This window comes from Bombus pascuorum, chromosome 3 (assembly GCF_905332965.1).
Source record: "Bombus pascuorum chromosome 3, iyBomPasc1.1, whole genome shotgun sequence".
Classification (NCBI taxonomy): Eukaryota; Metazoa; Arthropoda; class Insecta; order Hymenoptera; family Apidae; genus Bombus; species Bombus pascuorum.
Genome location: NC_083490.1, coordinates 13,675,189 through 13,696,627, shown reverse-complemented (window position 1 = coordinate 13,696,627; position 21,439 = coordinate 13,675,189). Strand labels below are relative to the sequence as shown.

At 35.9% G+C, this 21,439-nt stretch overlaps 1 long non-coding RNA gene across 1 annotated transcript; it reads right to left on the bottom strand.

The window, feature by feature from the left end:
* Positions 1-376: 376 nt before the first annotated feature.
* On the bottom strand, positions 377-20,904 carry LOC132905351 (uncharacterized). The gene is made up of 3 exons (XR_009657787.1): positions 20,575-20,904; positions 685-983; positions 377-609 (listed from the first exon to the last, which is right to left on the bottom strand). It is a non-coding gene; the product is annotated as an uncharacterized LOC132905351 (long non-coding RNA).
* Positions 20,905-21,439: the final 535 nt, after the last annotated feature.

Below are 21,439 nucleotides of genomic sequence, written 5' to 3'. Positions count from 1 at the left end.
GATGCAATTAATCGAAACGACCGCACTTTTCATTCTTTTACTTTTCTCATAATATTTTCTTTCGTAAATCGGTTATTAATGTAAGAGATGACTTGTGATAAAATTATGCGAACTGTTTAAAGTGGTATTTAAAATCAATCAAAAAACAAATCTATAAAGAACTACAAGAACTTTCCTCGCAAAATATATTAGTTTCTAAAATAAGTTTTCGTATATTAAAGAAAAATCATTAAATCTTTGACACGATATTACGTAAATTTAAATCATCAAATTAAAGAAGGACACGAAAAGATCGATCTATTAACTTTTATCTCAAAAACAAAAAGCCTCTATTAACAACATATATACTCATCATCTATATATGTATAATAAACAAAAAGTCCATATTAAAATATATATTTATTTTCCCCTTAAAATTCCACAAATTTCTTACGTTAACTGAAAAAATTCGCTCAATCAACCCATTACGTCACTTGCAGCATCTTCCGGCGCTCTACCAGTCTTCTCACAATCATCCCATTCCCGCGGATGACTCAATGCATCTCCAATAGTTGGACTAACGTTCGTAGTACCTTCGTTCGTATAGCCGGGAACGGGTCACGGCGATTCCTATCGTTCCAGAAGAATTTAAATTACTTCGACCGCCTAACGCGTCCGTCGCGTAAACTCTCGATCGAGCCTCACCCTCTCTATCTCCTTCCCTCCCCTTTAGTTCTCGAGCCACTTCCGGCTTCACGCTTCTTCCAACACCGTGCTTGTCACGCGGAATGTGACGGAGGCACTCGAAATGCACGTAAACTGGCTTCCAGGATAGCCCATGCTGGAGCATTGACTCGGTAAATAAAACCACAGAAAGCTCGGCTTTGGATTCTGGCTCCCGTTATCTCTTATCGGCTGCACGGCCACCCTCTAGTTCGTAGTTTTGCGAAAAAGATTGAGCAGTAAAGATAACGGGTCTGTTCTCTTCCTATTTCGTTGTTCTCCTATAACGATTACGAGTCATTCGAATCGTTATCGTATATTTGCTGGAAGAATTCACAGCCTCCGCCCAATGTTTTGTGAAATGTCACTCTGCACGAAGAACCGACGCGATACGACGCCGGAAACCGACATCGACCACTGAACATCTACCTTCATTTCCCACTGAAACACGCTATAAAACGTGGTTTAGATGGTTTCGAATTTCGAATGATTTTGTATGGGTGAGGTAGAGTGGTATGTTTAGGAGAAATAGACTTTAAAATGAAGTTTCAGCGAGAAATTGAAATGGCAAACGATGTACAATCGGACACCATTTATTGGAACAGAATTGTAGGTAATGTTTGACTAACTGAACTCATGCTGGTTAAATTTATTTATCTGAATGTCAGTTTCTATTGAGATATAAAAGAGAAATATTAGCGGAGAAGATTGGTGAATTTCTATATAATAATGAGTTGCAATTATGTAAACTATTTGCACCTGGGTAAGTTCAGATAAATGAAGTTCTACTGCAAGTGTAAATTTTCAATTCGAAACCAAAACAAATTTTAATAAAAACTTTCCAAATGTGAATATTTTCAATATAAATGGAAAAACGTGTTTCTATTAATTTTGACATTTTTTAACGCTAGTCAACAGTTTAACGTTAATAGACGTCACATGACTGCCGGAAAAGGAAAGAACACAGGACTGAGGCAAATAAGATTTTTTATTTCCTTGAAATTCAGTAATTTCTTTGTGTACCACATTTCCGTCCTATCGCGCCTTTATCGCCGGTACTTCCGTCACGGTAACGACCTCCAAATTACACGCGTTCGCTCTGAACAATTCCGTGTGAATACGGTCTAACGCAAGAAAAGCCAGTCGACAAATTTTCTCTACTTTTCAACAAAGTTCAACACGTAAAATTGACAAACGACGGGGATAAAAAGAAGAGATAATTATGCCACTGTCTTATGATGCCATATGCACCTTCAACTTAGAAACGCAAAAAAATTATTCACTATATTCACTTTGTTTGTGATAGTAACTGAAAACGTATTTAACTTAATGATGCACATTAACCATTTCCCAGATTACCGTAGAATTGCGCAACATAGATTGCTTCACACGTAATTATTAACGTAGATTGGATTTAAGATAGAACTGTACATTAACATAGAATATTCAACATAGATTGCTTCAACGTAATTAATAAGATTTATTACGTATAAATATTTTAATTCATACGTTTCGATACACGTAGGCCAAAAATTGAAAGATACTGTAGTATCTTTCATGTAGATATGCGCCGAAAATTTTCACATATCAAGTATGATTGATGTATATCTCTCGATGATTCATCTATACAGGATGTCTTAGGGTTTGAATCCAGCTAATGATGATCTTGTCGCCTTCGTTATCGATACACGCCAATAAATACTTCATTCGAAGAGGTTGTCAATAGTGTTGGAGCTAACTAATCGTCCATCAAACATTTTTATGACATTTATATCTTTTGTGCTACCATATTTTTAGTCGGATAATGTTTTACGTTAACATGTAAACTTCTTTTTAATTAACCGTTTTAAAATTTAATGCGCCAGTATATTTAATGTGCACATTCATCGCTGAAGACCATTCCTTATAATATTGATAAAATACTAAATTAAAATAATAAATTTATGAAAATATTGCTAAGAATATGAACAATTCAAACAGTGCAGTGATCACACGACGTAATAAAGGTTCATGGTCCTTTTTATTAAAGTTTCTTCGAGATATTCTATGACCATTCTTTTTCCTTTCTTTACCTTCGGAAGTATAATTCATTCTCGTGCCTGCACATTGCGTCCTTGGATTACTTAGAGTTCTCGACGTGATCGAAAACGGTCGCATTTGTCAGGATAACGGAGCTGTAGACGGCAGCCATTTGGAATATTAGATCGAGGAAGAAAGAATCAGTTGGCAGCTGAGGTAGTTCAATCTGCTAGAAAAGTTGTCCAAAGAAAACTGTTATTCTTCTCTGCTGAATTCTACAACTTTTCTAGTTACTGAAATAGGATTCATTTTTCTTAGAATCATTCCATATTTCACACCTGCAGATGATTTAAATTTGATGGAAGTGAGAAATGTAGGACAGACATTTTGAACACGGGAGTGGCAAACAACTGCACAAATAATGGGGCAAATTATTTTTCCTAGTTCATATTACATTACCAAATGCTAATCAATCATTATTTTTGAATCAGTAGCTGTAAACCCCATAAATAAATTTCTTTAATATCCAAATAAATAAACTTTCTTTAACTGTTTCTTTCAATTGGACTGTAATTTCTACCTAATTATTATCAATTTCTAACCGTATACTTAACTAAAGTCCAACTAAATTTTCTGTAATAAATAAATAACTTCTCTTCACCGTCTCCTCAACTTTTCTCTTAACCATTCAACGTCTAACTAATTATATATACTTCACGTCTAACCATATATTTAACTTCAACTTCTAATCTCCAAACTTGCGCAAACCATCAATTAACCGTCTTATTAACGACCAAGAAAATTAAAAAAATCGAAGCTCGATTCGAAGGCAAACACGTGATTATAGTCATGGCGGTTCGGGAACAAGACGCAACAGATGTTCGGGCGGCGCAACTATAATGGAGATTTCACCGTGATAATGACTTATTGTCGTCTATTGGCATAACGGTGCCGGGTGTTCGTCCGCGACTACAAGGGACTTGACTTTTCACCCTGAAAGGGGACGAAAGGCTCGGGAGCGCGATTATCAAAGGTCAGCCGGATCGTTAGCCGCGACTCCCGTAAATCGGCGTAGGTCAGTGAATCGCGAATCAGCGGCAACCGCGCCGCTCGTGCGAACGCCGTTGACCCGATTTAAGGGAGTTTAGAACGCGATCCTTCGAACAGAGATCGCCGATCGGTGATCATCAACCACAGGATCCATTCTATCGATATCCTCCGGCTGTTCTCACGCTGCGACGATTATCCAACGACAGCAACGAAATCCTGTCTTCGACTTCGCTTTCTAGGTAGCCTCGAATCTGCATCCATTCTTTTCGTGATATTTTTGTCAGAAAAGGAGAGGAGATTAAACGTTATTAGAGAGGATGTAATTAGTGGACAGAGAATATTTATGTGTGTACAGATAATACATTTATAAAGTTGCTCATGTAAAATCTCAAAAGTTTTCGAGAAGAAACTTTTTTTCTAAAGAAAGATAATTTGAAACTGATGTTATTTAAAACGCTATCCTTTAAGATTCACCAATTTGTATAATTATTCTTACTAATTATTAAATTATCTTCACTGTATTCGAAATATTTTCTGAAATTTTCATCTTTTATAGGGCATTTAATCATTCAAAATGGTTTTCAAATGAATATCGTACACTACGAGGTAGACAGAGTTCAAAACCATTTCGAGCAGACAGATTAGATTAACGCACCTTCTATCCGAACGTTCCCATTGTTCTTCTTTTCCTGTACCTTCGTTATTTAAACGTTTGATTGATGGATTGGTATATTTGTCGCTTGGAATGGTGTCGTGGTCTTTCTTTATCAGCAATAAATTGCGACCTGCTGTCAAACTGACGAATTGATTCTTGTTTTGACGAATATTGAACGCGTCCTTCAAAACGACTGACATGAAGAATCCGATTCAGTTTGTTATGGAAACGAACGGACATTTAATATCGAAATTCTGGACGTATCAATAGAAACTATGTTTTTCCAATGTTTTAATCAAATTGAAAATATTGAATTTGTACAAAGCTATTATATTGCACAAAGATACACAAATTTTTTCTTCAATTTGATTCTTTCTCCATTTTTATTTTGTATTTACCAAATTGTATTTACTTCTTGTAAAAGTTCGCAGTATCCAAAATCACAGAATATTTTAAAAGTTACTTCTTCAATTTAATTCTTCAAGTAAGTTAACAAACTGAATTTCTTCCGCTCAGACTAAACAATCTCCACCGATCCGATACTCCATCACCCCCTTCCCCCTATTCCCATCGATCAAGCATTTCGCTATTTCCCATCAACGAGCAATCAGCCGTCTCCTCTCTCGATCTTCCGTTCAACCTGCTCGTCCAATTGGCAGTGTCTCGAAAACTGCATCGGAAACCGGCCGGTCAAAAATCGCGATTAGCAAGTATCGCATACTTTCCTCGGCCATGAAAACCGTCCGCGGACCCATTCAAGCTTCCTGCCGATCTAACAACCGCTCCAAACCTCAACCGTAACAACGTCGCGTACATTATACTTAACGGACGATCGATCTACGTGTCTCGATAGCCAGTCATCCATCCAAGACGAAACAAAACGTGGTCGGTCGGTCAGCCCTTCCTACGATCCTAGACAACGTCGTAAAACGGTCGGTTTCCTGCGACAACGAGATCCTGGCTGAAAACCCATAAATGGACCCCATTGCTATGCCGAAAACCGCTCGTTTCTCGATCATCTTTCACCGATTCAGGTTCTACAAGTCGACGTTGCTTCTCTTAGCCGCAAGATCGGATGTTATCGAAGACGATCGATCGTACAACGTGCGTGCGCAACACACGCGTCTCGCAAACTGCTCTTTACGACCTGCCAAGACCTCGCCTCGCCTCCCCTTGCCTCACCTTGCCACGCCTCACCTCAATCATCCGGTAATTACGATCGCCGGTCGTCCGGAACCAATTACCCCGCGGATTTTTATCGATATAGCTGGACTTTCGCATCGCAAATAACGTAACCTGTAACCGATAAACCGGCACGATGTCGCGTTGCGATGCCAGATAGCTAAATTTTCGCAGTTTCTTTTTAACCTTTTTACAGAAAACGGAGTACTGTATGATACGACGCGATCCTTAACGTAGACGTCGTAATGTAACCGATTTCGTACGGATTGAAAACTCAATCCATTGCATTGGGTTTTTTTAAAATTATTGAACTAGTCTGGCTTTCGTTGTCATATATCGTAGTATGCACCTTTTCATACCAGCAATTTTAAAAATTCTATATTTTGTCCAAATTTCATATCTGTTCACTTTCTGTCTGTTTTGAAAATTGAATATCGACACTTGTTTCACTTCGCTTATAGCAATTTTCAGAATGATAACTGTAACTTAGAATGAATTTTAATGAGCAAAATGTTATCTATGTAGGATGGATTATGTAAAAATTTATGTAAATTATGATTGTGCTTTAGTAAAATATACGAAAATACCGTAATCAATAAATTAAATTCCAGTAAATTTGTCTAAGAAATTAATTTCCCTAAACTTGACGTTTCATAATAATTTCTAAAAACGTAATAATTATTAAATTGGAGTAATCTTCAACGAGAGCTATATCTGTTGATTACATAATCGTGTAATGTACTCTCAAAATATTGTAACATTTTTTCGAGCTTTAGTAATAAATTGAACTTTCCGATTGAATGATACTCCGATGGACTTTCATTATGTAGGTTTCTGCGCAATCAGTTGACCAACTTTTAATGATTTCGTCATACTATTATTTCAACATTGTTCAATTCGTGGAATGATTGCGAATTAAAAAAGGAATCGTCTTGTCATGGTCGGATTATGAGTTTTGCTTCTTGCGATAGTCGATTGGCGATGTTTAAAGGGAATTTCGAGGACGAGTGGGCCATGGCCCACATGTTCTTGTAAATATTGGCTTTTTCGTGTATAAATGACTACGTGTGAACAACACGTACGACTTTTTTCGTTCCAAGTTTCAATTCATTCTTTTCTACGATTAATGAATTTCTATAGAAATTGTGCGATATCATTATTTGATTGAAACTAATTGTTATAGATATTGTTAGATGTTGTTGTAGGATATTCTTATTAGACTGTAACGTATAAGATGTTTAATTCAATCGTGTTTCACCAAGTCAATTGATTTAAAAAAATGTGTTTCTAATCAGAGAAGTTTAAAAATTGTAATCGTATATAAGGTTAAAAAAATCGTTACTATTATTACAAAGAATGGTTTATAATGTCAAATAAATTGGCGGGTGACGTGTCTTATGCTTCTAAAAAAAAAAAAAGAAGTAGGAAAATTACGCACAGATATTAGGAGTACCGAGAAGTCCTTGTGTCACTTTCGATATTAAGTAAACGTCGATTGAATAAAGCAATTAAACGTTAATAAAAGTCAAACATTACATCAGGGTGAAATACAAATATCAGGGCAAAATACATCAAATGTAGTGAATATAAATTTCAATATACATATTTGCAAAATCTTGCACAGAAACCCGAGTTCTAAATTATATAGACATTTATGGATTCTAAATACGACCCAGTGAAATCAAACATTCGGAAGTTAGATCAAATATTTAAAACTCCATTATCTATATTAAAACTTCATCAAAACCTATTCGTTCTCCTAGAATATTTAGATAATCGTTTTTGTCCTTCTCTTGGAAAGTTAACTTACCTAGAAGCACTCTAGCTACCTATTATCAAACAGAAATTGCTCGAATATTTTTCTAGTCGAAGTACTAAATATGATCATCTATAAAGAATTTACTTATGCGAGGATTTTTGAGAAAATCTATTTAAGTTCAGAAATCAGCTAAATTTCGTTACAAGAAATTAAAAGATAATACTGAAATTGGTATTTTTAATATAAAAATGATAGAGATGTGATTTTTAAATTAAATAAAAAGATCTATTATTTGTCGTAATTAACTTAAAATATACTGGTTCCTTTGTGATTTTCTATGATGAACGTAAGAAATGTAATAAAATTTGGATAATTTCGTGCAAAATAATTCTACAAAAGTTCAGTGAAATTTATCTTACAGATTTTTGAAATATTTTTCTTTACAATAAAGAAATCTTGATATAAACTTTTATGTAAATATTTAAAAATTGTGATATTCTAATATTTCCAGCGTAAATATTCCAGAATGTTGTACTTTCGAATAAGAAAATATTCCCAAACAAATGTCACAACAGAAATGTCGACTTCGCCAGTAGATGCAACTATCCTCTTAAGTAACACGAAGAATCCCACGATCCTACGTACTATGTAAAATTGGAATTAAAACTATTAAAACATTCTATTAACCTACGCAGTCATGACTCATTATGCATATTCAGCTTTTAACATCCATCAAGCTTCTTATATCTTATAAACCAGCGTAGTACAAGCATACAAGCTACATAGTAGCCAACTTTAGCCATTATCGAGTCGCCGGCTCGTTCAATTTCGCGCCATTGATGAGGCCCCGTTGATGAGCTTTTATTGATGAGTTATACCGTACAGAGCAAAAACCATCGAAAGAACTTGCTACTTTTCATCGATCGTTCTTTCATCGCACCTGCCGTTCATACGTCGCCATTATTCTCACTACAGTAGTGATTTCACGCGACCATGGTGCACATGGTTCATCGATGAAAAAACACCGCAGACATCGTCGAGACTGTGCTCACTATTAATCTAGAAAACTAGCAAAAACCGGGCTACGAGACGTCCTCGTCGATGGAATTGTTCACGACGTGGAGCAACCCGCCGCGCTGAGGAAACGGAAAAAGGAGATTCGTCTCGCGCGTCAATCGCTTTTTCTGACACGAGACACGATTCTTTCAGGCCACTTTGTAAGTCAGCAGGAACTTCACTCGAAAAATAGGACGCGGACGTACGTATGATATAGAAAAATTATTATTTTTCTGCGAAAAATGTATTTATTTCTTAACCGATAGGACACCTTTCAATAAATATAAGTAAAAATAAGGAAGATGTTAGATATACGGTGGAGAAAAATTATTTTTCTCATAGAAATAATTATTTTATACGTATCCTACTAATGTATAATGTATCTTGTAGTATATTTTATAATAAAACGATTTCTTCGTAACTATTTCGTAAATCTACAATAATTCTATTTAAATGTAAAGATAGAAAATAAAAAATATACGTAATGGAGACATACATAATAAAGAAGAATTAGTTTTTCGTGGAACATTTTTTTTATATTGTATTGTAATAATAGATTCATAACTGTTTCATGATACAAAGATGAGAAGAAAGGAAGTTCTCTATTTTTTTGATGCAAGATATATTTTTATCTTTCTCGTAAGATAGATTCGCGTGTAGATTTCGTGGAATTGAATTGGGAATATCGCTTGATGTTGCCTCTTAGCTTTCCCTTTTCTTGTTTTGTCTAGTTTGTTTCTTCGAAGGCTATAGTCGATGGTATATTACTGGTTATAGGTAAAAGACAAGGGACTCGTTAAAGAATCTTCACCTTCGACGCTTCGGGCGAAAACAGGTAGAAACGGTGGTTTATGACTGGCCTAGATGTGCTCGGGGAAAACCTGTGATTGGTCGGAATAGCAGGTACTTCTGTAAATTACTTAATTTCGCCTCCAAGATTCTGTAAGGAAGTGGAAATTGTATCGAGGTTCCTCGTCTCTCGGTTCTCTGGTATTTCAGAACAAAGTGAGAGCAAATTACAGTCGAATCTATATTTCTCTTTTATTTTTATCTCTATACACATATTGTATTTATCACAAAATCTAATGTTATTTAAGACGCTCTCCAAAAATATCATGGAAATATAAAACTACCAATCTCACTTATGTAAAAAATGATCAATAAAATTAAAAAGTAATATAATTACTTTATTATCCATACAAGATCTTTAATCTAATTTTCCATCTATCTAATCTAATCTAATTTTCCTAATTACTGTCTATCAAGACTGGCACAACATAAATCAAACATCTAGATTGTTTATGTGAACTCATATTTTTATGCTAATAAATTATTTACTAGGTGTTATAATGAGTATCACATTTTGAATATTTTATGTCTTTGCATATTACTTGTACTCTGTACATTTTTGCATCTTCAAATTTTCCATAAATGCATGGAAATCCGCAATTATTAACTGTTCTAGAAACTGCGACTTTTTTGTGAAACCCCCTTAACATTTCTAATGTAGTTGAACATCAATTTCCCGGATCCACGAAACAAGGCAGAAAGAAGCATCGGTATATATACAGTTTGAGCGTCACAAGGAGCGCGCTGTCTTTCCTCTTGAGGTGTACAAAGAACAAACAGAGAACGGGTCGCGTGGTACACGCCGGATTCCCAAACGTGATGAAACACAGCCAGGACATTGACATCGCGCCGGATGACGAACTTCTAACCGAGAGGAGCTCCAGGAAGCGGACAGGTTCGTTCGTTTGATGTTCGAGAAAGGTTGAAAAGCAGCTTGTCGATAGGCTGAGGCGGAAAATTTTAGGCAAAAAAAGAGATGAAAGAGGAAAGTAGATGTTGGAGCATGAAATTAGAATAAACACGATATCTGTGGTCATGATTAATATTCACTATCGTACTATAATCACGAACACAATGAATCACATTTCATTTCGTTCGTAGGAGATCAATTTAAAAATTCAACATGGTCTTAACCAAATTCACATGAAAATCATCTTTCTATAAAAAACATTAGTAACTTTACCTATGCGAACTAATATTAGTTAAATCAAATTAACAGGACAGCTAAACTAAAATTATTCATTTCTTATCAAACATTGTGCACTTGTCACCGTTTATCTGTAAAAGGCTTGTATATTCCAATCTATCGAGTTACTTTCTTCTGCAACTATTTTATGTAAAAATATTTTTTTTTTTACTTATGAACTGACGTAAAAGCTGAAAAATTAAGAAAAATAGGCACATCATAATTATATTATTGGACTATTTCTACTGAGTGGAAATTATAACGGTAGAAGAAAAGAAAAAGAAATTGTTTCGGGTGATGGTCGAAGAACGAGTTGAAGGTACCGGAAACACTTCACGTGGAAGTACGAGTTCAATTATCAGCGAACTCGAGAGCCACGAGCACCGCGGTTAATTAAGGCTTGTTGTTACAATCTCGTAAATTTAGAGTAACGAACTCAAGGAAGAAGAGGGAAGGATGGGAATGGGGAGACAAACGTTGCTGGTTAATCCTGCGGGAACATTTCGTTGGACGTTCATTGGAAAATTGCTACTGGCTCATCGAGTGGTTCAGGTGTGCGGCAAAAATATTTCAGTGGTAGCTGGTTTATTGGTGGAATTGTTTTTTATCGCACTGGTTTATCTTTTAATTCAATTAGTATAGAGTTTATTTCGAGGCTGTTGACTTTTATGTTTCTTCTTTTCGAGGAAGATATTGAGAAATAACGTATATATAAAGTAGATACTGCGCTACACTAATTATCCTTTACAGTAGTAATTGAAAAAAATCCGAAAATGTTTTGAGAGTAAATTTGGAATATATTAACTTCAATTGTGTGTTTGTGTCTACGTTAACAGTTAATAATAAAAATAACCTCAAGATGAAGCAACTTTATAAAAATACTAAGAGATGTACTGTTCATTAGTTCGTGTGTTTCAGAGATTCAACGTTAGATAAAATTGACATAGAGCGTCGTAGTTAAAAAATTGTGACTAAATATCACTGTCTCATCCGCGTCTAATAAATTGTATTGCGTAATTTACAAGATGTACACATTTTGAGACATGCGTCTACCTACACACCAAGGTATATCAAACACATATAAATGTTCAACATAAAAATCTTACTATATCTTTTTCACTTCTATATTCGTTTCAGTATTTCAACAAATAAAAATTTATTAAAGTTAACATTCCAAAAACATCTCTATTTTGTTCATTTTCGCACCTTTCTATTTCCTAAAAATACAAACATCTCCATTTAGGTAACAGACTCGAAACTCTAGCACTCTCGCTCACGAGGGCAGCGAATCGAGCCGGCGACAGCGGCGTCTATTCCTGTTCCGTGAATTATCGATCACATAGTTCTTCTATTTCAGAAACGCAGGCTCGTGCGAGAGGTCCAGGCCCTCCTCTATCCGATACATTCGCCCGTTTACTCTCCATTGTATCGGCGACGCATATCGCGATATGGTTATCATTCATCGGTGGCTAACAGTACCCCGAGGACTGTTGCCAGGATAGGAGCGCCTGAGCTCCACCACGCTTATATACCTGCCTCCTCTCTCGATCGTATCGCGGCCATACTGACTGGTACCTGCTGATATTTTACTGTCAACCGATGCTTCCGAACCGTTGTCCTGGGATCAGATTGTTTACCGACACCGGCTACCGAGAATTGCGAATGATACGCGCCCTCCTCTTCTGTCCACCATGTTTTCTTGGCCCAGTTCCACTCTGTTGGTCACCTCTTTTCGCTGTTGCTTATTGGGTTATTGGACAAGAATCGAGGCAGTATTGTTAGAAGAAATACAGCGAGGTCGTAAACTGTATAATCACTAACGTGAAACGGAAAAATTATGTAGGTATGCAGAAAATTAGCATGTATCCTTTTGGATCGAGTATGCAAATGTTTGTTTGCTTAAAAGGAATTTTTGAGATGACGCAAGGATTTCGTTTGAAAGGAAGAAATAGTGTGAGATAAATATTCTAATTATTTATGAGATTTCGATTTTAATTGGTTTCGTCCTTTTTATTTTTGGTGACGTTCACAACGTCAATTAAAATAAACTAAAATCCATTAGAAATAGAAAGGAGGAAACAAACATTCCAAGCAACTAAAATAAAAAACAACAATTTCTAAATGGAAAATATTCAAGGAAATATTTAAAAGTTACTATTAATGACTCATAATCGACGAATGCTCGCCTGAAACGGAATAAACAAGAGGGAAGCAGAATAAAAACTGCGAAGAGGGAGACAGTTTGTCTACGGGCCGCGCATAATTACGAGATCACGTCTATGCGAGGCGTCTTTGTCGCGTCTGGAGTCTGTTAATGTTACCTAAGGGCTCTCAGGTTCATTGTCATATTCTGTGTGAGAACTCTCCTTTGTTTACTCCCGAGTAGAGTGTACTGAAACGTCAGCGCACTTATCACCGTCGATCTGTACTACGTCTCCTCTACGTCGTCTGTCTAACGATCTGAATTCCGTTGTTCCTGATGAGCGTCATTTTCTGTTCTTACCGAAACGGTACTACGAATCAACGTCTTGCAATTAGAACGATCCTCTAACGATCGAAACGTGAGGATTACTTTGTCCTCGTATTGTTTGGTGTGTCGTACAGTTAGTTATCTCTCTATCTGTCTCCAATTGTTTGTAGAATGTAACGTTATTAGCCAAATAATATATTTTACCGTTAATATAAAGAAATTGTGGAAATCCAAACTTGGTATTTTATAATTATAATGCTTAACAAGAATTATTTGCATTTTTGTAATATACCAGTAAGAGTAATAACAAGGAATTGATAATAACAAAGATCTTTTTATGAAAGACCGGAAAATAATCAAATTATTCTTTTAATTACCTACTGCTAATTTTTGGAGCGTGGAAAATTGGAAGTTGAGCAATGCGTAAAATAATTTGAATTTAAAACATCAATTACTTAACTGAAAGTATCGATCAAAAAAAAAAAAAAAAAAAAAAAAAAAAATATGTTAAAAACTCCGCATCTACAAATTGTTAAGAAATGTCCAGTTTAATATAACATTCTGTGCAAACACAAAAATCGACTTCTATGATAAATGTTCAAATATTTTCGTCTGTGATTCCATCATAGTTCGCATGCTAACTATCCGATTAATTTCAACTATTCCTCCTCGATTTTCAAAGTACCTACGTTCTCACGGACACACAGCGTCCTCGCGAAAAATTCGGAGGTTCGAGGTCGAGATTAGTATGAAGGTCGAGCGCATCTCGAACGCTGCTCCTAATGTCGAATCGTTTTAGAAATGCGCGTAACGACCTAGATCCGATCTAACGGAGCGGCCAGCGTGTCCCTCCTCTCGCTCTCTTTATCCTTCCCTCCCGTTCTTTCACCTTCACCTTGTCTTTGTCAAATTCAACCAGGCTCGTAATATCTAACGGGCCGAACGTATAGATCGTATATACCAACGGGATTATAATTTTGTGCACCTTTCAATCTCGACTTACGTCGATGGCGAAGCTAGTCCATCAACCGAGTGAACCGAACATGCTGCAAACTCCGAAGAAGATAGTTGCGCGTTCTAGAGTCATGTTGATGGTAATTAGACGACGTAATGGAATATTAGTATTTGATGGATTGCTACATATGTCAAACATGTTCCCTCGAGCGTGCAACAGGTGTTTCTATAAGTAGCGAAGCCTTAAAAGGTGTTTGAGATGTACATGCAGAACATGTCATCGTTTGTTATGATTTCTTACTGTTCTTTGATAACATGCACTGTAATCTATAATTCTGTGCATTGCATGTAGTATTTATGATAAAAGTCATAGTAATATTGCAGACATATTTTAGCGTAGAATGGTACTTTTTAGGCTTATTTTGTGTAGAATACGAGAGGGGATGAAGGGATAAAAACGCGTTCAAACCCTGATAATTCCATTATTTTAACGAATTAGAAAAGGTCTTTATGTAGACATAGTTTTAGGAACTTACATTTTTGGAACAAGTAAATTTTTCTTGAAAGTTCTAGTCTAGAATACTCCCTTATGAAAAGAGAGAAGCAATCGAAAGTAAAATTGTTAACAGAGAAATAACTATTCAATTGTTTAAATACATTTGGAATACATGATGTATGAAATTCAGCAATTTCTACATAAATGGAAGAACAAAGATTCTATGAGAGTACAGATATTAATGAATTATTTAAAACTTTCATTTTCATAAGTATTACTCTATCTACTATATTTTCAGATATAGATCAGGTTCTTTGGAAAATTGTCGTCAATTGGAAAATTCAACAGAACGAAATTAATATTTTTTGATTATTTAATAACTGTAGAAAATTTACGTCTAATTTCAATTATTACTAATACGAAAGTAAACAATTAGCCAAATGATGCTTGAACATAAATGCATCGTTCAATTTACAGAAATACGATCTGGAAATCGAACGGCTGTCGAATAAATGACCCATATCTTCCTTGCAACTCTCAAACATATAAAATTTAACGATCAATGAATGAATTAAATTGCTCTTTTCAATCTACCTCGTTGCTGCGGTACTCGAAATACGAGACATAATAAAACGTATTGGAAAGATATATCAATATGAAATGAGATTTTATTTACCCGGTCGGGACGTGGATTATTTATGCCGAACCATTAAACAATTACTGGATAAAAAGGGTAAACACTTTTCTTTATTTCAGCTTGTAATGAGAGTCACCAGTAAACTTAATGCTCTGTTGGAATGAGTCGTTTTCTAAATGTGTCCTTTATCAGGAGGATTTCCTTAATTACCTAGAACCAGAACGATGCAATTAAAAACGAACGTTAACGGAAGATGGTTCGTTAAAGAGGAACGTTCCTTAATTGATACTTTACTGTGCCCAAGAAACGATGGTTTAACTACCAGCACCCGAGGGAATCTTAATGCTCTATCCTCTAATATTAATAGTTGCAAATATTAATAATAAATCACTGATTTTTAATCTTCGATAGAAATATACTTCAATCCCTTATAGTTGCAAGGAATTTCAAAATTTATTTCCAATGAATCTGTCTTAAATATTGAAATAAATTGACAATTTTCTGTTGTCGTTTTTCTATTTAAAAATTTCCAGACATTTTTATCTGTTTATTCTGAAACGATCTACTCTATATCGATTCTTTCATCAAAAAGCAAAGCAGATCTAAATCTAAACTATTTATACCTCTACGTCAACAATCGTATTATTCTTATAAACGTACTGATCATTCAACAAATTAATCCACCCCTTTAACATCCTCCATGATATTCTAACAAACCCATAAGTAACCAAAAGCTTCGTTCATTTATATTCATTGTATATCTACGCAACATCCATCAACGATTCAAACGACATAATTTAGCAGTTATCAACACAGCGGGTGGACAAATGAAAACGTTAACACCAATTAACACGTACCCATCCATGTCTGATTCGTACGTCTCTGTCGCGATATTCGCATACTCGGCCGCCATTACACTTCGATAAGGTGGCTTTCCATCGTTCACTCCATAACCTTCCATCGCGATTAACCGCGGTTCCGCCAAATTAATTACCAGCAGCCAGCCTTATTGATTTTTCGAATCGCGGATAATTCATCGTCCGAGCTCGACCGCGATTAATCTTGCACGGCTAATTCATCGCATTACCGTGAGCGCATTAATCTTGTACGTTACATTCGACGGCGATTCCGCGAACGTAAGAGAGCGGGGCTCCCAACAGGCATCTGTGCAGGCGAATCAGATCACCACAATACGCGCGTAATCGCGTGCCGCATTAATTAGCGGCGAGAGAAGTTGAATGCTCGATATTTAAAGCTCCGCGCGGATTATCGCGGCACAGATAGCTGACTCACGCGGATAATATGTATCTTAAAGGTATTTATCTTTTCAAAAGGATATCTATTCAATGTCGTATTAAGAACGAATGATATTTTTTAGCTTTTTTTTTTTGAAAAGAAAGACAGGAAGGGTTTTAATCTGCATTTTTGACAGTATACCCAGATGTATTTAAAGAAGATTTACAATTTCTTTTGTGAATGAATAATAAAGGAAAGGTGTAATTTATGTGTAGAAGTAAATTCTTCTTTTGATATTATATGGTGTTCATATTTTTAAGAGAAAATTTATTTTTAATAAACTATTTAAGGATCTTCAAGGTTTTTCCTATTTTATGAAACAGCTAATTAGTTCTCTGTAAATATATTTGAAATATATATGTATAGGTATGTTTGTACATGGTCAATCACGTTAATGTTCAAACACACTATGAAACGGAATAACTTTTTTAAATGTGGACCAAAAAACGAGTTATTTTCAAAGGAAAAGAGGATTAATTTACCAGATGACGCGTAAAAAGGTTTTGAAAAAATTGCAAGTAGTCGGAATCACGAATTCACTTTTTGCAACTTCTTTATTCGAGTCTGTAATGATAATTAAAGCAGTACGTTCTGTAGATTCGTATCAGCTATCTTACACGGTGAAAATTTCACCGAAATTGATTGATACAGAAACATACAACAGCCGTACAAGAAGGAAAAATCTTTAGATTTAGTGCAAATCAAAAGTCGAGGAGAATTACGAATTTCACCTTTTTTGACCGTTTATAGCTCGTAACAACGTTAACCGATTTCTATGAAATCTTCAGTATGTTAATATGACTGAAATACATGTATATATAAGTCTAAGACAATATTGATTAAATTTTCATTACAGACTCAGACAAAAAATTTTGTAAAATGTAACCTTAATTTTTTTTCACGGTTCCGACCAATTGCAATTTTCCAGAATTTTTCTCACATTCATTGTTCTTTCCCATCATCACATATTGTACAATATCTCATTAAATTTACAATTTCGTAATCATACTATATTTTAGTTGACTGATATTCTTAATTTATCTTAGAAACAATAGGAAAAGGGGTTAAAGATATTAACCCTGTTTACTCAAACATTCCATAGCTTTCCGCTTATTATTCTAACCCGACATACATACCACACCTTTGACCAAGTGGCCATTAATGTTTAACGAAATAATTACAAGAAACCGCATCCACTGCGGAATTTATGGAGTCGTAGCGAGTGAAACAAGACCTCGAAATGAATTGCAACGCGGTCACCATAGGAGGATCAGGGAAGGAGACCCGGTTTTCGCGACCGACCGAACCGCACGATTCAGTGTTTCGAATCCGCGATACGGATTTAGCCGACACCGTGGTATATTTAGCATGGGAAAGATGTTATCGGGACTGGTTAAACCAGCGTGTCCGATGTAATGATTATGCGCCGTCGCTGCTGGAAAAAAAAAATTGATTCGGACGCCTCATAAACCGGCTTCGATAAGTCCGTAAACGAGCCGTTTTAACGGGGATGCGAAGAACCATCCTGCGTTAGGCTAGCCGCCACGGCTGTGGGATTTCGCTGGATAGTCTCTTTCTTGCACTTACCATTCCTTTCGTGCCGCCAACATCCTTTCGCTGTTGGATGGTGTTAACCGTCTTCTTTTCATATTAATTCCGATGAAAAGCGACAAGCGTGAATTTTTTTTCGGTAACAATATTTTTATGAATGTGAATTATTTGGCATAGTAGAATAAGCATGCGCGCAGAAAGTATTAGGTTGTCCGGAAAGTGTCTTTCTTTCGCAAATGTGTTCTTTAGAACAATACACCTTCATACAGACGTGAAACCAAGTCTGTGAAATGTCGTGGTGTTCATCTCAACAGAACAAAATGGATCGTACGTAATTCAACAAAATAATATAAAACAAAAAACGTTGTGCGTCTTTATTTCTTCATAAAACGAAAGAAACTTTTCGGACAACCTAATAGAAGAATTCTCACGTGAGAGACAAATGTAAGTATATATACTTACAAAAACGAGGTATAACATTTACTTGCCTAGAGATTTACCTATGTGTTTTTACAACTAATTTGTATTCTTACATATTTTATATCTTTTCAATCAATCATCAGTTTATTACCAACGTATGTGTTAGAGTTTTTGAATAAATGTCGTACCTTCAAGATGTACACTCATTTTTGACTATTAAAGGAGTACTTAGTCATAGAAGAAGTAATAGTAAAGGACGGATATACTATCACTTACAATTAGATATATTAAAGGCATGTGTAGTAAAAGTACGTATGTATGCGAAAAGTTGTTCGATTATATCTGAAATTGTATCAGCACAGCTTCGACAGCTTTGCGTGTAGTCGTTTAGAACGAGTGATCAGCAATGCCAGGAAGTACAACGACAATCATTTCTTCGTGATAACTACGAACCATGGATTGCTCTCCAGACGATAAACTGTATCCTGACAATTCCTGTTTCTCACGTTTCTGCTTAAGGACACCGTGGGGATTTGAGCAAGTACCGTGCACGGACGTCGTACTTTACGCGTTTCCGAGTACTTGATCACGATTACGTGCGTTACGCTTATGGCGCATCGAGCTAGTTTCTATGAAGAGTGAACGCTGTGCATTAAGGGATCTATTAATCGAATTTTTTCTTATATCTTATGCAATGTTTGAAAGTGAATAACATTGACGAAAAAGAATCGGCTTTTCTTTTATAAGTATTTACAAATAACTTCTACTCCCATTTAAAAACATTAAGAAAACATTTTTTATTTTGAATAAGTAGATTGTGGATATTTATACGTTTATAGGGAACTTAAACGTATACAGATTCACAAAGTGCATATGGTATGCGAAAATATACTGTTATAATTAGTATTATACGAGTATTTGTGTATATAATTATATATAGACAAGTCGAATCAATTAATTTTGGATAAAAATAAGTTTTTAGGAACCGATGACAAATGTGATATGTTGATAAGTAGAGATTCCTATATGGCGACTAGTTGACAGTTGTGGAGAATATATAAGAAGTGAAATGAAGTGGTTGTAACGTAATTAATTCCTGAGTTTAATAATTACAATTTAATAACTGTAATCCAAGGTTGTTTACTTAATAATGATTGGAAATTCAGGACGTATATTTTAAACATTCCATCGTGATTAATCGCAGGATTGAAATTGTCATTATCAAATCGTATCTGTGAAACCGTTGTATCTCATTTGTCACGCAGGCAATTATCAAACCATAAGAATGTCATACATTTATAAAGGCACTGACAAATTGGTAATGCAGCGATTAGGATTCTAACACGTGTTAGAAGTGCAAGTATCGGTTAATCAATCCTTTTTTCCCCTCTAATATAAACTTGATAATAAGCTAAACTAACTGTGATTCTAAAACATTAGTGTTAAAACCTGGCTACTTCGATATCCATTAAAATTTGTTGTATAAAATTCCTAGAATGATCAAATTATTTTGATAAGTTTAAAGCGAAAATCATTCACAGGCCAATTTTTTTAACATCTTCCTTTGTTAATTGAATTTTATTCCGAATTATTTTATTCTTACTTTTTATTACTATTCTTATGCTAAACACTTAAATGTTGTTCATATAGCAAGCTATATTATACCTGTTTGCTGCCCTTCCCAATTAAAATTTCGCTTTGTAAAATTATGGTGTTTCTTTTACGTTTCATCCTTCGTGATCTGTATAATACGAAGGTATGCACGAGTATATTATATATATTCTACGGAAGGAATATTCATAAGTACTATCAGAGCTCTAAATATATTCATGCTACTATCCTGATGACAGTGGTATACTTACTTTAAAATACCTCGAAGATGAAAAAAAGATAAAGCAATAATAAAACTCGTACAGAGATTATAATCATATAGTCAGAATTTCCTGAGGAAAACTTCGCACTGAGATCTGAGACATCGACTGACAAGTGAGTTGAGCTACGATAATAATCAGCTTCCTCGCCTCAACCACAAGTAACAAGTTCCGAAACATCCTCGATCGATCTTCATCAAAGGCCTTAAGGGCTAAGAGACTCGAAAACTTTCGTCCTCCCATCCCTGCCGACTAAATATCTGTTCCTTTTTTCGTCGACCTTGCTCATTCGTCACGAAGACTGCGCTAACCGGAGTAAGGTGAACTACTACAGGACCTTACTGTCACGTGATATGGTTAACGTGACAGATTAACGATTACACAATTACCCGAGGCTAATTGATTTTAATTTCAATCTCACCTCCGTCGTTGGAGCCGATCGTCCCTTCGGGGTCCCAAGGCGTTCCACGTCCTCCAGAAGCTTCCAACTTAGACTCTCGACCCTCTCTCTTGTCTCTTCTCTTTTCATCCACTTTATTCTTTTTTTCTCTGCATCCACCCTGTGCCTCCTTCGGTTGTCCCTTTTTTCTTCGATGGCCTCTTTATTTTTCGACTTCATGCACGCACGCTCGTTAAGCGTCCGTTCTCTCGAGTCTGCGCGTCTCGAAAGGTGACTGGAAAATCGTCTCATTAAAGCGCGTTTAATTCGTTGTTGGTGGCCAGAAAGAGGCGAGCGAGAGACGGATGAAGAGGAAAGCGAGAGAGCCGCTAAATTGCGGCAGCGTGACGAGCAGAGAGCAGGCCAGCCAACCGAGCGACGCAGCCCCGCGTTATTTCTGACAATGATAATTGCACTCGTTACGTCCCTCGTGCCGTGGAACATCAATTTACCGGATAATCGAGCAGAAACGGGGCCCAACGACGAGACATCAGCTTCTGAGGAGGGAAGATTCTCGCCTTCTCCCAGCCTCCCACTTCGATGAAACCTGACGACGTTTCGTCGAAGATGTTCCGTCGAATATTAAGTATCCTGTCGGTGAGATTAATTTCTCGGTTGATCGAGAATACCTTTCATGCGAATAACGCGAAATAATTTGGGTTGAAGATCCGAAAGGGGATTCAGTGAAAATATTCTCTCAATATTTTAGCATTTTAGTATTATTATATGAAAAGCGTGGAAAAATGTATATTTAACCCCAAAGTAAAGAGAGAATTTTCGTAATATAGACAAATTAAATGGCATGATACAAAATTTTGATTAGTGTTTCTGTAAAAAATGTTCAAGC